Consider the following 14,492-nt stretch of genomic DNA (forward strand, 5'->3'; position numbering starts at 1 on the left):
GCACTTATAAACACTGCTAGTGGAAATGCAAATGCTAAAAGCACTTTGGAAAATAATCTGGCAGTTTCTGAAGAGGTTAAACAGAGTTACCACATGACCCAGCAATTCTACTCCTAGGGATATGTAAGAGAACTAAACACATCCATCCACACAGAATTTTGCATGGGAATGTTTATAACAGCATTATTCATAATAGCTAAAAGGCAGAAACAATCCGAATGTTCATGAGTTGATGAATGGATCAACAAAATGATTTTTTTTTTTTTTGGAAATAGAAAAGAATGAAGTACAGCTTGAACACACCTTGAAAACATTATGTTAAGTAAAAGAAACCAGTCACAAGAGATCACACATTGTGTTTGATCTTAGCCAAAAAGCCAAGAAGTGATAAAGATCACATATTGGATGATTTGATTTATATGACAGGTCTGGCACAGGAGAATCTATAGAGAAGCAAAGTAGGTTAGTGGTTGCCTCGAGCTGGGAATGGGGTGGGGAGAAATGATGAGTGACTGCTAATGGGTATTGAGTTTTTTTGAGGGGGTTGGGTAATGAAAATGTCAGAAAATTGATTGTGGTGATAGCTGCAAAAAATGTGAATATACTATAAACCATTGAGTGGTACACTTAAAAAAAAAAAGCCAAGGATTTCTAACTTTTTCTGTGAGTGAAACCAATGTGATACTGAGTTTATTAATAAGAAAAATAGAATTGGGAAATAATATGCTGAAATAAAGACATTTAAGATTATTTTATACTGTTTTCATGTCGATAAGCTTTTGATTTCTATATTCATGTAGACATGAGATTTCTTGGACTAGGAGATAATTATTGCTCACAGCAACAATCTCCTCTACTCCCTTCTGTCCTGCTTCCTCCCCTGGTGGGGATGTGGTGGGAGCTGGGTGCCATCCTATGTGTATGGGGTCTACGCTGTGGTGCAGCATCCCTGAATACATGGACCTGAGAGCTTTTCTGAGGTTGGAAATAAATTTAATCTCCTGAATGCAAGCAAATTTTCCTTGGGAAGAAAAGCAGAAGGGTCCTGGGTTGTTATTCTTTGAAATATGAATAAATGTCCTCAGGGGAAAGAGAAGACAAGCTTTCTGAATCTACAACCTGTGGGACACTGACGGTCTCCAAAGCTTTGGGTCTCATCCCTTACTTGAAAGCTAAGCACACTCCTCCAGGGAGTAAGTAAATCTGCTTTCTATTCAGTCATCATTTCACTTCCAAGGCTGGTCTTTTAACCTTGTCCCAGTAAAATTTGCCTAGAAAGCTCTCACCATGCCAAAACAAGAATATTCACTTCCTAACATACATATAAACCCTGGTGTCAGATTCAAGTCATTGTTTGAAAGGAATGTTTACAGGGCATTCTTTTTTTTTTAATATTTATTTTTTTAGTTTTCGGCGGACACAACATCTTTGTTTGTATTTTCTTTTAATCACTATTATTTGAAACACATTCGTCTATTCACATCAGAGCCAGAGATCCCAAAACATCTCCATGTTTTGGGGGAAACATCAATATTATCATCTTCAGATTTTCCTCTATTTAGTTGCAACCTCTATGCCTTTACAATGCACCTTCCAGGCCTGTGGGAGAGGAGCTGTGGAAAAGGGGTCATATATTTGGTATTCAACACTCCTGAAAAAATGGGCATTCGGCTAATATGTAGGCATAATGTATTTTTCAAAACTGTCTGCAATGATGATTCCAGTTCCCAATGCTCCTCCAAAACCTTGCCACAGGGTTTCTATTTTGGAAATAGAAAACAATGAAGTTTTTAGTTTTCTTTGCTATTGCCTGTCAAGAGGCAGAGCCTATGTCCCCTCCCCCTTGAAGCCAGGTGGGCCTTTGCATTTGTCTTGGCTAACAGGGTATGGTGACAGTGACTCTGGTGCTTCAGAGCTGGGTCTGCCTGACTCGCTTTCATTAGGACATGAGCCTTTGGAACCCCAAGCCATCTGTTCCATGTCCACCTACCCTGATGTTGCTGTGCTGAGAGAGACAAACACACACAGAGACAAGCAAACATGCCTAAGGGTCCTCAGACGTTCCAGACTCCAGCTTTTTGAATCTCCCCAGTCCATGTGGCAAACGTGGGAGGAGCAAACATTCAGAACATCCAAGCACCAGTCATCATCTGACTGTACCTCCTGTGATGCTCTCTGAGTGAAAAACCATCCAAGCCTCGTCACATTTCCCAAATTGTGAGAGTTCATAATAAAATAATTGTTGTTTTGCACCATGAAGTCTTAGTGTGGTTTGCTATGGGGCCGTGGTTAACCAAAACTTCCTTTGACTGTTAAATCAGCAAAAACAACCCATGGAAGGATGAGATTATTTGTAAGTGTGATGGAGGTGACTTGGGAACATGAATTGAATCAAGGCAAAATCCCAGGGAGGGTGGAAAAGATGAAAGTGTAAAAAAGAAAGGTGATTCTCTCAATGGTACTGTATCAGACCTGAGCATTGAGAAACACCGGGTCCTGCTGCCAATAAGATTCTATCAGTTTTTGTCCTGCGTTGTTCCTTCAACAGTCTTTGAATCTGGTGAGTTACAGAGACAAGGATTTGTGGGGCTTCTACCATGACCTGGATAATACATCTTTTAGGACTAACTGCTCTCCCCTGTTTTGAGCTCCTGCCCACCCAGAAAGCTGATTGGTTTCAGCTTTCCCCCTTATATCTGTCAACAAAGAGAACATGCTGACCAGACCAGCACTCAGAACTGTGCTGAACCAAGCCACACCTATGGTTCGGTTGGGTGAGACTCTGTGAGGTTGATACATCAGTGCCCTCTGATATTAGTTCATGTAAATCAGTCTCCTATAACCAAATGACCTCAGAGTACACTGATAAAAGTGGGAAAGGACCCTTGTGACTTCTGGAAGGCTTTGCCACTGTGGCCTCCCTCAGAGTTGGCTTTCCACATAACTCTTCCTATCTCCAACCCTCATCTGGTCAACAAGATTGCTATTGTAATGGTCGCTGGTGTTTGGCAACACTACGTCAGACCTTTTACCTTATTGAATTAAAATATTGAATCTACAGAAGCAACAAAAATTCTGGACTCTTAAATAGTGTAAATCCTAACTTATGTTTTATAATAAATGGAACTTACTCTGACTTTTGGAACATTAATGGAAATGAAACTGTCCCTGATTTATTTTTAGTTTTTCTTTGCTATTGCCAATGTTAGTCAATGGTAACAAAAACCACAATAAGCAACATTAAGTGCTCACTTAGTAATAGGCACATTATGTCAGAAAATAATCAATATTTAATTGGATCACAGGCGATTTTTTTAAAAAAGTCAGATTATTGAGGTATAATTTACAGACAGTAAAATTCACCCTTTTAAAACACAGTTCTATGAGTTTCAATTAAAAGTATAAATCATGTAACCAACACTCAATCAAAATATAGAACATTTTCATTATTCCCTAAAGTTCACTTGTGTCCCTTTGTGGTCACTTTTCTGCCCCCACCCATAGGCTCTGGCAACCAGAGAATTCGTTTTGGTCCTTATAATGATGCCTTTTCCAGAAGAGCACATAAGTGAAGTCATAAAGCATGTAACTTTTTGAACCTGGTGGCTTTAACTGAATCTATCACTTTCCATCATGTCTGTTCATGTTATTGTATACCAGTGGCTTATTCCTTTGCATTGGTGCTTAGTATTTCACAGTGTGAACTTATCACATTTTGTTTGTCAACTCAACAATTAATGGACATTTGAATTATTTCTAGTTTGGGGGCACTAATAGATAAAGTTCATAAAAATTGGGCATAGGTTCTGGGTGGCATATTTCTTCATTTCTCTCAGATAAATACATAAGAGTGGACTTGCAGGTTGTGCATTGCAAACGCTTTTAAATATGTCAGCATTCTTACAAGCAGTCATTTATCAGAAGTATCACTATTAGTTTCTGTTAGAGATAGAAACTAAGACACATAAAGGTAATACAATTGCTCAAAATGATGTAGGCAGTGGGCTTAAGCCCAGGCAGAGACTGAGGTTTTGATTCAGTTAAATTAATAGCTACTACTAACTTATCCCCAGCTGTGTGCCCATATTGGAATATAACTGAGAACTGTGATCAAGTATGATAAAGACATGGTTTTAGATGGAGAAATTAATAGACTGGAGCTTCACATGGAAACCTTTATAGACTCATTTTGGGAACATTGGAATAGTTCATAAAGAAGGTGATGCAAGTCAATTCAAAACTCAATTCAAAGATGAGCCCTGACCTTTACTTTTTAATCTAGTTCAAATAGTATATAGAGTGTGCCAAGCTCCAGCATTGAAGCTGAACTCTGATAGGTGTTTTCTCAGAAGGCTCCTCTGCTGTTGATGCCTACTAAATATCATGTTCACACCAAAACAAGAATAAACAGCATACCCTTTCAAACACATATATACATTTGTGAATTTCTAACACTGCTTTGTCACAATAACAATAGTAATAACTTTAGTATATGAATAATTAACATCTTTAACAGTCGCATTTTCTATTCAATTATATATTGCCTTGGATGCCTAAATTATATTCATAATATGAACAAAAGAGAAACTGTAGCAAAGATTAAGCTCTAAAAATGTATCGTGAAGACTTTGGAGCTCTTCCATAGAATTGGAAATAATGGAAAATTGACAGTGAAATATAAAAGTAGAACATGAAGAACATGAATAGTTAATACCCAATTCTTCTATGATGTAGGAATTAAAATAAAAACTAAGGAATCATCCTGGTGACAATTTAAGACAAATTTGCCATCCCCTGGTGCCCAGCACAAGGCCTTGCATTTATTATACACTGAATAAACATTTGCTGAGTTGAATTTAATCTTTCTAAGATAAATGTTTATAGGCATAGTGAGATAATAGTGGCAACTACTTTGTATAAAGTCTATGGGCTTAGCATTAATAAAGGCAATACATTTTTGTCTTTCTAACAGAACCAAAAAGGAATATAAATGCTGTTATAAATATGGGAACCAACTTCCTCAAAGAAATCCAAACTGAGAGGGATCTTTGACAGTTGTGACTGATGCTTGGCCCTTGAGCACCAGGGTGTTCTTTTCTTATGGAAGTTAGGTACTAAGGGCTGGGGGTGTAGCTCAGTGGTGAAGTGTGTGCTTAGCATGCACAAGGTCCCGGTTTCAATCCCCAGCACACATGCACGTGCGCACCGCCACCACTCCCCCCACACACACATAAAGAAGAATTTAGGTACTAAGAAAAACTCTCAGAAGGTCCTTTTGAGGAGAGGGCATTAAAAAAAAAAAAAAAAGCCTCCAGCATCAGGAAACTTCTACCTAGTGAAGCTAAGCTCACCTTCTACTCCTGAAGCTGAAACTGATAAGACAGTCATTAGCTCAGAGTGTAGGCTCTGCCTCAAGAAGTTACTGGCCCCTGTTGGGGTTTGGAACCTGTAACTGCAAGAAGGAATCTACAGAATCTGGAAAGTCTGGGGGCAGAGGCAATGGGGCATCCGGCTTCTAGCAATTGAGTGGCTTAGTTCTAACAATGACTTCTGGATTCTGCCGCCTACATTATTGGCAGTTTATGCCAGTCTCTGTATACACTGTTAGTAGCAGAAGTGTCTTCATGGGACTACGTTGATGGTGTAGTTGGAAGTTGCTCAGCAATGCTTAGCCTTTCAATCTGGAACTAAGAACCTTAACTAATAAGTGACCCATTTTAATAAAATAGTTGGAAATAGTGAAAACACATAAAACAGTCTTGAGGAATAAACTGAGGCATATTGGTAACTACAAAAGAAAACAGAATAGTGATAGATAAGGATAACTGATGGCTGGGACTTGAATCATACAATACTTATTGATTTTACAATTAATGGTGGGATGATCCTTTGGTACTATTACCAAATTCTTTCTGTTTCTTTTTTTTTTTTTTTTCAGTTGATTCAAGTTCCAAGGCAGCATCTTCTGTGTTCTCACATTAGGCCAATTTACAGACAAGTGGCTACAATAAGAATGATATTTTCAAAATTTTACTGTCTTGAGTAATATGAATTTTTCATATTCTTAAAAAAAGTGACTTTAAAGTAGGCTTCTCCTGGGAATGTACTGGTTGGTTCCCCAGGTTTCATTCTCTTTGTCCCCTTTTTGATGGACACAGGCAGATTGTTTGGAATTCATCACCACTGCATCTCTAGTGACAGTTCCCAGATGTGGTGGCCAGGATGGCCATTATGATTTATCCCACAGAGAGAAGAGGACTGATGGGGAGTGTCCAGAGATGAGTTATTCCCTCTGTCATGAATGCTATAAAAACAATGCTGCCTTCTTCCATTGGTTGTGAATGAGGAAGTGATAGCCCCAATTATTCCTGTGACCATGTTCCTGTCACAAAGACTGAAAACTTTAGGGCTTTCCTGCCACTGGGGAAGTCTGAGTGGAAACACAGAAGGAAAGTGGGTGTTGGGCATCCTTGAACTGCTGGACAGAGCCCTGCCCACCTGCCTATTCAGGTCTCCTGGTGAGCAAATGAGGAGTTGGATGCAGAGAACCGCACAATCAGTGAAAGCTTTCAGACCTTGACGGAGGTCTGTCATCCAAGAACCCAAAGCAGGAGGAAGCAGGACTGGCCAGGGAGAGCTCAGGCCATCATGTGGGTTTTATAGTCTCAGCCAACCACAACAGGCGCTCCAGAACTGATTGCTAGGTGGGGGAGCCTCACATGGGACAGAAATGCCTGGTCACTCAGCCCCCCTGCACTTGATGGCCAGGGCTGTCCAGAAAGCTCAACAATCTGTCCCCACTCAGCACTGTGGGGGGCCCAGAATGCCCAGTGGCTGGTGGCTGTTAGCTGCCTGCGCTCCTCACCGCAGGGCAAATAGGGTCTTTTTTAAAGGAAAATCCAAGGGATATGCCTCCTCTGTCTCTGGAATTCTTGACTTACTTGAGTCACTAAATCCATTTCTTATTGCTACCATTATTTTAAAATAGTTTGACTTCAGTTTTCTGTTACTTGTTTCAGAAGGATTCTGACCCATTTGTCAAATCACATCTTTAGATTTTGAAAAGATTGGAAGTTCAGTTCAACACTCAATGAGCGAGATAAGTTAGTTATATTATTTCTTATCTTCAAGTGAACGAATGAAAAAACTTAGCACATACCATAGAACTGACATGCAGCTACATGCAAGTGGCAGCTGTTGGGATTGAGTTCTGTTACAGTCGAGCTGCTCTTCTGTGGTTAATGACGGTAATTGAGTTTTTAGTGTCCAAGAGGTGCTGTGGTTTCTTTTTGCACAGAAGACAATATTTATAGTTCCTTATGTCAACTGATGAAAGATATAAAGTTTATAACCTAGTTTTATAAGCCTTTGCTTTGAACTCACAAATCTTGTTACTATTTTTGCAAATCTAGTAATTTTGTATTACAATTTTAAACACTTCATTTGTTATTTAATTAATGCTCAATTAGCTTATAAACTTGATGGGTGAAATCCCTTGATAATTAACACTATTTAGAAACTTTATTCACTAGACTTTCCAAACCATAATTACCAATTTAATAAACTGATTCTCTCAAATATTTCCAACACCTAATATTTTAAATGGATAAATCTAAAGTGAGAGATATTTACAATCATTATGAAACTCTTATAAATTTAACAAATCGGACATATACATTTGATAAAGCAGATTCTCTCATCTATTTAAAATATCTTAGCATAGATAAAGTGTTCATGAAGCAACACAATAACTAGAAAACAGCTTACGAAAAAAGATGAACTCTATAAACTTACACGTTTCTGGAGTTGCACACTTAGTTAGTTATCCAGCTAAGGGGAGCTGCTTACCATTAAGAATGCATTGTAGTTATTTTGTTAAAAATGGAGGCCATTGGGCTGGGGATATAGCTCAGTTGGTAGAGTGCTTGCCTTGCATGCACAAGGCCCTGGGTTCAATCCCTGGCACCACAAAAAAATAAAGCAAACAAAAACAAAAACAAACAAACAAACAAAAAAACAACTGAGGCCATGAGAAGGTTGCTAGCTCAGGTTAGGGTAAGGAATGTGGCCTGGGACTAGTACCTAGATGGAACTTAAAGGATCACACTTCTACCTGAATCCCAGGGTATCAACCTCCAAGCCCCCTTTTATAATCTGGTTTTAGCTCTTCATCCTCAGTAGACTCCTAGATTGTAGATTGCAGATGGAAAAAAAACAAAAAAAAACAAAAAAAACAAACTTTAGTTTCGTAACTCAATGGGTCATGTGTCTCTGGTGTGCCTTTCAAGTTTTGTCCTTAACCAAATCTTCAACTCTGTAATACTTGATTTCTGTAGTCAGAATCTTGAACCCCCTGGCTAAATTGCAAGTCATATCTTTGCTGCCTGATTTGACATAATTAATTCAGCACCTTCTTTATATTTTACTTTTTTCATTTGTCTCAGCTGTGTTCCAAAGAAATTTATTGAGAAAGAAAACATCTTCTCTGTTCTTAGAGAGTTATTCTTCTATTAGACATAGCTAAGACATGTACATAAATCACCCATAATTAAAGGCAAAAAAGTGAGACTACCATGAGTGTTAGAAGCAAATTTCTGTAAGGTCACTGTGGTAAGCAGAATTCTGAGATGTCCCTATGAACTTTGCCCTGGTGTTAATGTTATTCATGAAGTTATGTTATCTTACACCGCAAAAAAGATTTTCCAGATGTCACCAAGGTTACTAGACAGTTGATCTTAAGCTCAGGAAATTATCCTGATGGAACCTGCCCTTTAAATGCAGGGAATTTTCTGTGGTTGGTAGCAGAAGAGGAAGTCAGTGAAGATAAAGCGTGGGAGACAGTGAATGTGACGGAGGCTCTCTGAGGTTGAGAGGCAGGGAGCCACCAGGAAAGGACCTGGGAGTGGCCTCTTGATGGTGGTCCCCCAGGGACAAGCTCCAAGGAAATTGAGAGTTCAGTCTTGTAACCACAAGGAACTGAATTCTGCCAACAATCTGAAGAGTCTGGAAGCAATTCTTCCCCAGAGACTCCAAATAAGAGCTTAGTTCAACTGACACTTGATTTTGGCCTTGTGGGATCCCGAGCAGACAATTCAGCTGGGCCACCCAGAATTCTGACCTATAGAGTCGTGAGCTAAAAGATGGACATTCTTTTAACTTGTTAATTTTGTGGCAATTTGTTATGCAGCAACAGAAAACAAAGGCAATCACATAAGCCTTCGGACTACGTAAGCCTGCAGACTCAACCTCATCAAACTTTTAAGTAAGATTTTATGCATGACAGCATCTTTAAGCCCTGAGATCTCAGACTCTAAGGTCAAGTGTTTTCTAGAAGAACTACTGATGAGACTGATTTGGTTGATTTAGAGAGGTTTTAGGAATCTGGGCAACGGGGTTTGAAAGTCTGAAGGCCTGTAGTTTCCTCTACTGGCCTTGGTAGAAACGTCTATGCCATTCACTTTTTTTGGCATAAGGCATTAAAACAAAATATCTTTTAGGTTGGAAAACACATTTTGCTATGATTAACAAGAAGCATTTTTAGCATATCTAATTTGTCCAGTTTTCACATTATCTAGCAAGACTCAGAGAATGGAATGAGGGCAAGTGCAGGGAAAGACAGGGAAAGACAAGGTGGTGGTATGCAGGTGTGCTCTGTGAGGCAGGTACAGGTGAGTCTACAGCGAGGAGCTTTGGCACTAGGCAGAGGCAGGGAGTTCAGGACCAAGGGGAAGTATAAGTACAGAGAACAGGGTAAGGAAGACGAGGAGGTATGAAGACACCTCGCTGAGCTGAGCTTGCCCACACTGAGAAATGTGAGAACAAACCCTATCTGCTTTTATTTCCCCCCATGGAAGCCCATGTAGAAAGAAATAGAAAGTTCTAAAACAACCACTTTTATGTTGTGTGTACTCTTCCCCCTTATTCTTTCTGGAAAGTAGTAATGACTTACAATGTCTTTAACTCATAGAGCACTCTAACTTTTTCAAAGCCCAGCCTGTACAATGATCTTTCATTTTCTGACTGGTCACGAAGATGAAGTTTATAGTCTTTTTATTGCTACTATTTTGACATTTTTATATACTTTTCCCCATACAGCATAGAATGTGTTACTCCCCTATAATTGCTTTTATATACTACTTGACTTAAATATTGTTTCAAACCTTCTTGCTCCTAAATCATTTTTATTTTAGACAGTTAGAACAAGAGCTAGATGGTTTTTAAAAAAAGTACCAGTCTTCAAGTTGAAGGTATTGTTTTATTCCTCCTTTCTTATGTTTACCTACCTACAATGATACCAGTAGTTTCTTTAAAAATGAGATGAGATATATTTTGAGCCTTTATCTTGTTGAGACACAGTTATTTTTATAAGTGTGTGTGTATGTGTGTGTGTGTGTGTGTGTGTGTGTATGTGAGAGAGAGAGAGAGAGAGAGAGAGAGAGAAAGAAAGAGAGAGAGAGTTTTTATATTAGTTCCTTTTTAAAAATATATTTATTTTTTAGTTGTAGTTGGACACAATACCTTTATTTTATTTATTTATATGTGGTGCTGAGGATTGAACCCAGGACCTTGCACATGCTAGGAGAGCACTTTACTGCTGAACCACAACCTCAGCTCTGAGTTCTTTTTTTTTTTTTTTTTGAACTAGGATTTAGATTCAACAGTATGCTGATGATCTCATCACTGGTATTTTTATGACTGATAACAATTTACATCTATGAGACATCCTTAGTGTACCAAGAATTCTACAAAATCTCTGCTTTTGTCTTACTTTATTCTATACCTATCATTTTTAATGGTGAGCAAAGAACTCAATTTTGTAAAATATTTTATTCCCAACTTTTTACCTTTGTCATCCACTAAAGTTTTATTTCATACTTATAATATTAAAGGTCTTATCAATCTTTATTTTAATAAAGGTTTTTTTCCCTAAAAGTTCTAACAGAATAATGGCTATTGTTTTATTAATTTTTTTTCACCACTGTGACCAAAAGACCCAACAAGAACAATTTTAGAGGAGGAAAAGTTTGTTTGATGGTCATGCCTTCAGAGGTCTAAGTCCTAGGTAGTGGGGCCCACAGCTCTGGGCCCAAGGGGAGGCAGAACCTCATGGTGGAAGGATGTGGCAGAGGAAAGGAACACAGGACATGACTATCAGAAAGCAGAGTGGCCAGGGCTCCACTCATCATGGACCCATCCCCTCTGACCCACCTCCTCCTCCCACCATACCCTGTCTACCTGTGGTTACACTCAGTTAGTCCCCATCACTGGGTTAATGCACTGATTAGGTTAAGGCTCTCGTGACCCAATCATTTCACCTCTAAACTTTCTTACATTGTTTCACTCATGAGCTTTTGGGGGACACCCCATATCAAAACCATGACAGCTATAAACATACACTTTTCTTAAGAGAAACTGAAGTCTCTCGTCAAGTATTAGGTACTCAGTGTGTTGATACCTCAGTGTACAGAAATAATTTCTCAGGTCCACAATTTCTGTCCTCAGAGGCTCAAAATGAGGAGAAGAGCCTATGAACAAATATAATCTTCTGACTGTATATTCATTATGTTGCCAATGATTATGAAGATACTTTTCTTACATACAAATATCTATATTGAAAGACAATGTATAAAGAGTTTCATAAATAAAAGAAATTAAGTTTTATAGGAATGTGGGAGAGGAGGGTTTGGGTGGGGAGAAAGGAATGGAGTCACTGCTCTAAGACAAATTACAAGACTCCTCCTGACTCTGATCTTTATTAAAGAGACTTTTGACATTTTTATTTAATACTTCTGAGCCTATGATTCCTAATTTATTGTCTATAATGTCTCTAAAATAAAAATTGATACTAAAGTTCCTTATAAAAAGATTCTTAGTCCCAAACAGATTTTGATACACATATTACACAAGAAAGCAACCAGAATGGAAAAAAAGGAACATGTATGAAGCCTATTCTTTTTTTTAAAAGGAGGCACTAGATTCTGAAAGCAGGGGTGCTTTATCACTTAGCTACATCCCCAGTCCTTTTTATTATGCGACAGAATCTTACTAAATTATTGAAGGTCTTGCTAAGTTTCTGAGGCTGGCCCGAAACTTGAGATCATCCTGCCTCAATCTCCCAAGTAACTGGGATTATAGGTATATGACATAGTTACTGGTAATTGAACCCAGGACCTTGTGCATTTTAGGCAAGTGCTGTAGCATGGAGCTACACTCCCAGCCCTGATATGTTCTAAAAAAAAAAGCTAAGACATACTTTCTGACCCACGGTATCTATTAAAATTATAAATGACTTGGGCTGCATGTAATAGAGACTTATCCAGTAACATCTTAATCAATAAAGACATTAGATTATTTTATTTAAGGATGAGTTGGAGGTAGGTTTTGCTGAGTTTGATCTAGTGACTCAGTGACAGGACTAGAGATTCTTTCCATCCTTTCACTTCATCAACCTCAACGCCATCACTTTTTGTCCTTGAGTCATCAAATGAAGCTCACACAATTGCCACACAATAGGCAAGGCATAATGTCCCAATATAAGAATTTCAAGCAAGAAGGAATATGGAGAAGCAAAAAAGGCGTTTGAATCTTTTATGCCACTGGAGATAAATATTTTCCAGGAGTCTTTTTTAGCTCATTAGCTAGAACATGTCACTTGACTACCCCTATCTGAAAGGGAACTGAGAAAGCAAACAATCTTAAGTTTTTAGTCCTTAAGACAGAAGAAGGCAGGTGTGAAGAAAATGGGGGCTTAGAATAGCTATTGCATTAGTGAAAAAAAGAATATTACCCCACTCTCTGAGAGCAGGACAGAAAGAGAGACTTTTGGAAATTATCAGACTTCTGGTCACACTCTAGACATGGAAGCTAAAGTAGAGGATTTATTGCCTTAAGTTTTGCACATTATTGTTCCAACATTAACAGAAATCATAATGTTGTTGAGGCAGACAAGCCAAGAGTTTTCAAAACTGCTTTGTTTTTTCAGGTCTGTTCCAAGAATATTGAGATGATAATAATTTGATATGGTTGAGAATCTTTCTTAGAACCAGAGCTTGAAAGTTTCTCTAGAAGCTTCTTAACTAGTCTGGCGTCCTCTCCCACCTTTGCAAACTTATGGAACTACAAAAACAAACAAAAAACCAAACAGAACAAAACAAAACTCCATATATTTGTAAAATTACCCCTATGAAATATTCTGGAATCTTCTCTTAGAAAAAAATAACACAGAGAAAAACACGATGACAATTATGTAGTAAGTTGTGTGGCAAGGCAAAAGATTACAAAACTACATTTTTAATTCATTTTCTACTATTTATTTGTAATCTAGCATGGACCACCATTGAGAAATGTGATTGTAGAAATGTCTTTCACTGAACATTAAGAGATAAAAAATCTTACCTTCAGGGCTATAATTGAGTGGTTATGACTAAAGAAATTATAGGTCAGCTCCCTGAGATTAATGACAACGGTGGAGTGGAATAAGCATGTTGAGGAGAACAATGAGGTATTTGATCTGCAGTTTTTTGCTCTGACATTTTTGCTTCCTGTTGCTTATAATAAGACCTAAACATACAGTTCTTTAGTTCTTCGCATTTGTAAATCAGAAGCACTGTGCTAAAATTATCTTAATAGCTATGAAAGCCTTGAATTGAGAGGCTATTTTGTGTAAGTGGAGGCAATGGGTCCTCCTCCTCTTCACTTTGAAGGAAGCTTCCCCATTTCCCAAGCAAAAAACTGAGTGACAGGAGGGGTTGATGGCATAATATCATGGTCCTCCACATGTCTTTGTCCTGAATCTAGTGTTTTTCTGTGCTAACTGTATGTGCCAGTTTGCTGCTGGATGACCAATTTCTGCTACCTGGCCCTTGGAGTACTTTCAGAGCCCAAACACAGTTACCTATTATCAATATGCAAGCAGCACCGCCTACTGCCCCTCACCTCTGGGAAAGCATCAATCTAACATGAAATGTGATAAACTAGATTCAGCTATAAAGTCCCCCCTAGAGTGTTTGAGATTAGTGGATACAGGGTGAACAAACGTCACCTCTTTACTCTAACATTTAATGGTAGATACTCTCAGAGATTTTAACCATGTTTCCTGAAATAAGTTAGGCAAGCCATACATTTTCATCTGAAAGCCATACATTTTCATCTGAGAGTGCAGAATCATAATTACTTTATAACCTTTGAAAATAACCAAGTTCTCTATTATTCATGTTTTTCTATAACTAGCCAATGGAGTAGGACCATTCATGACTCAAATCTCTAAGGCAATTGTTCTCAAAGTTCATCATACATCAGAATCACCTGGAAGATTTGTTAAAATGCAGATAGCTAGGTTCTACCCCAGATTTTCTGATTCAGGAGGTCTGGAGTAGGGGCCTTAGTGTTAAGAGCCGTCCGTGGGCTGTGTGTGGACTATATTGCGCATGACAGCCTAGTGAATAGGATAATTTGGTGTCTGGGAACTTCCAGTGGGCATTTCCTCTGGTGGA

Source organism: Urocitellus parryii, chromosome 2, assembly GCF_045843805.1.
Source record: "Urocitellus parryii isolate mUroPar1 chromosome 2, mUroPar1.hap1, whole genome shotgun sequence".
In the NCBI taxonomy this organism is placed as follows: Eukaryota; Metazoa; Chordata; class Mammalia; order Rodentia; family Sciuridae; genus Urocitellus; species Urocitellus parryii.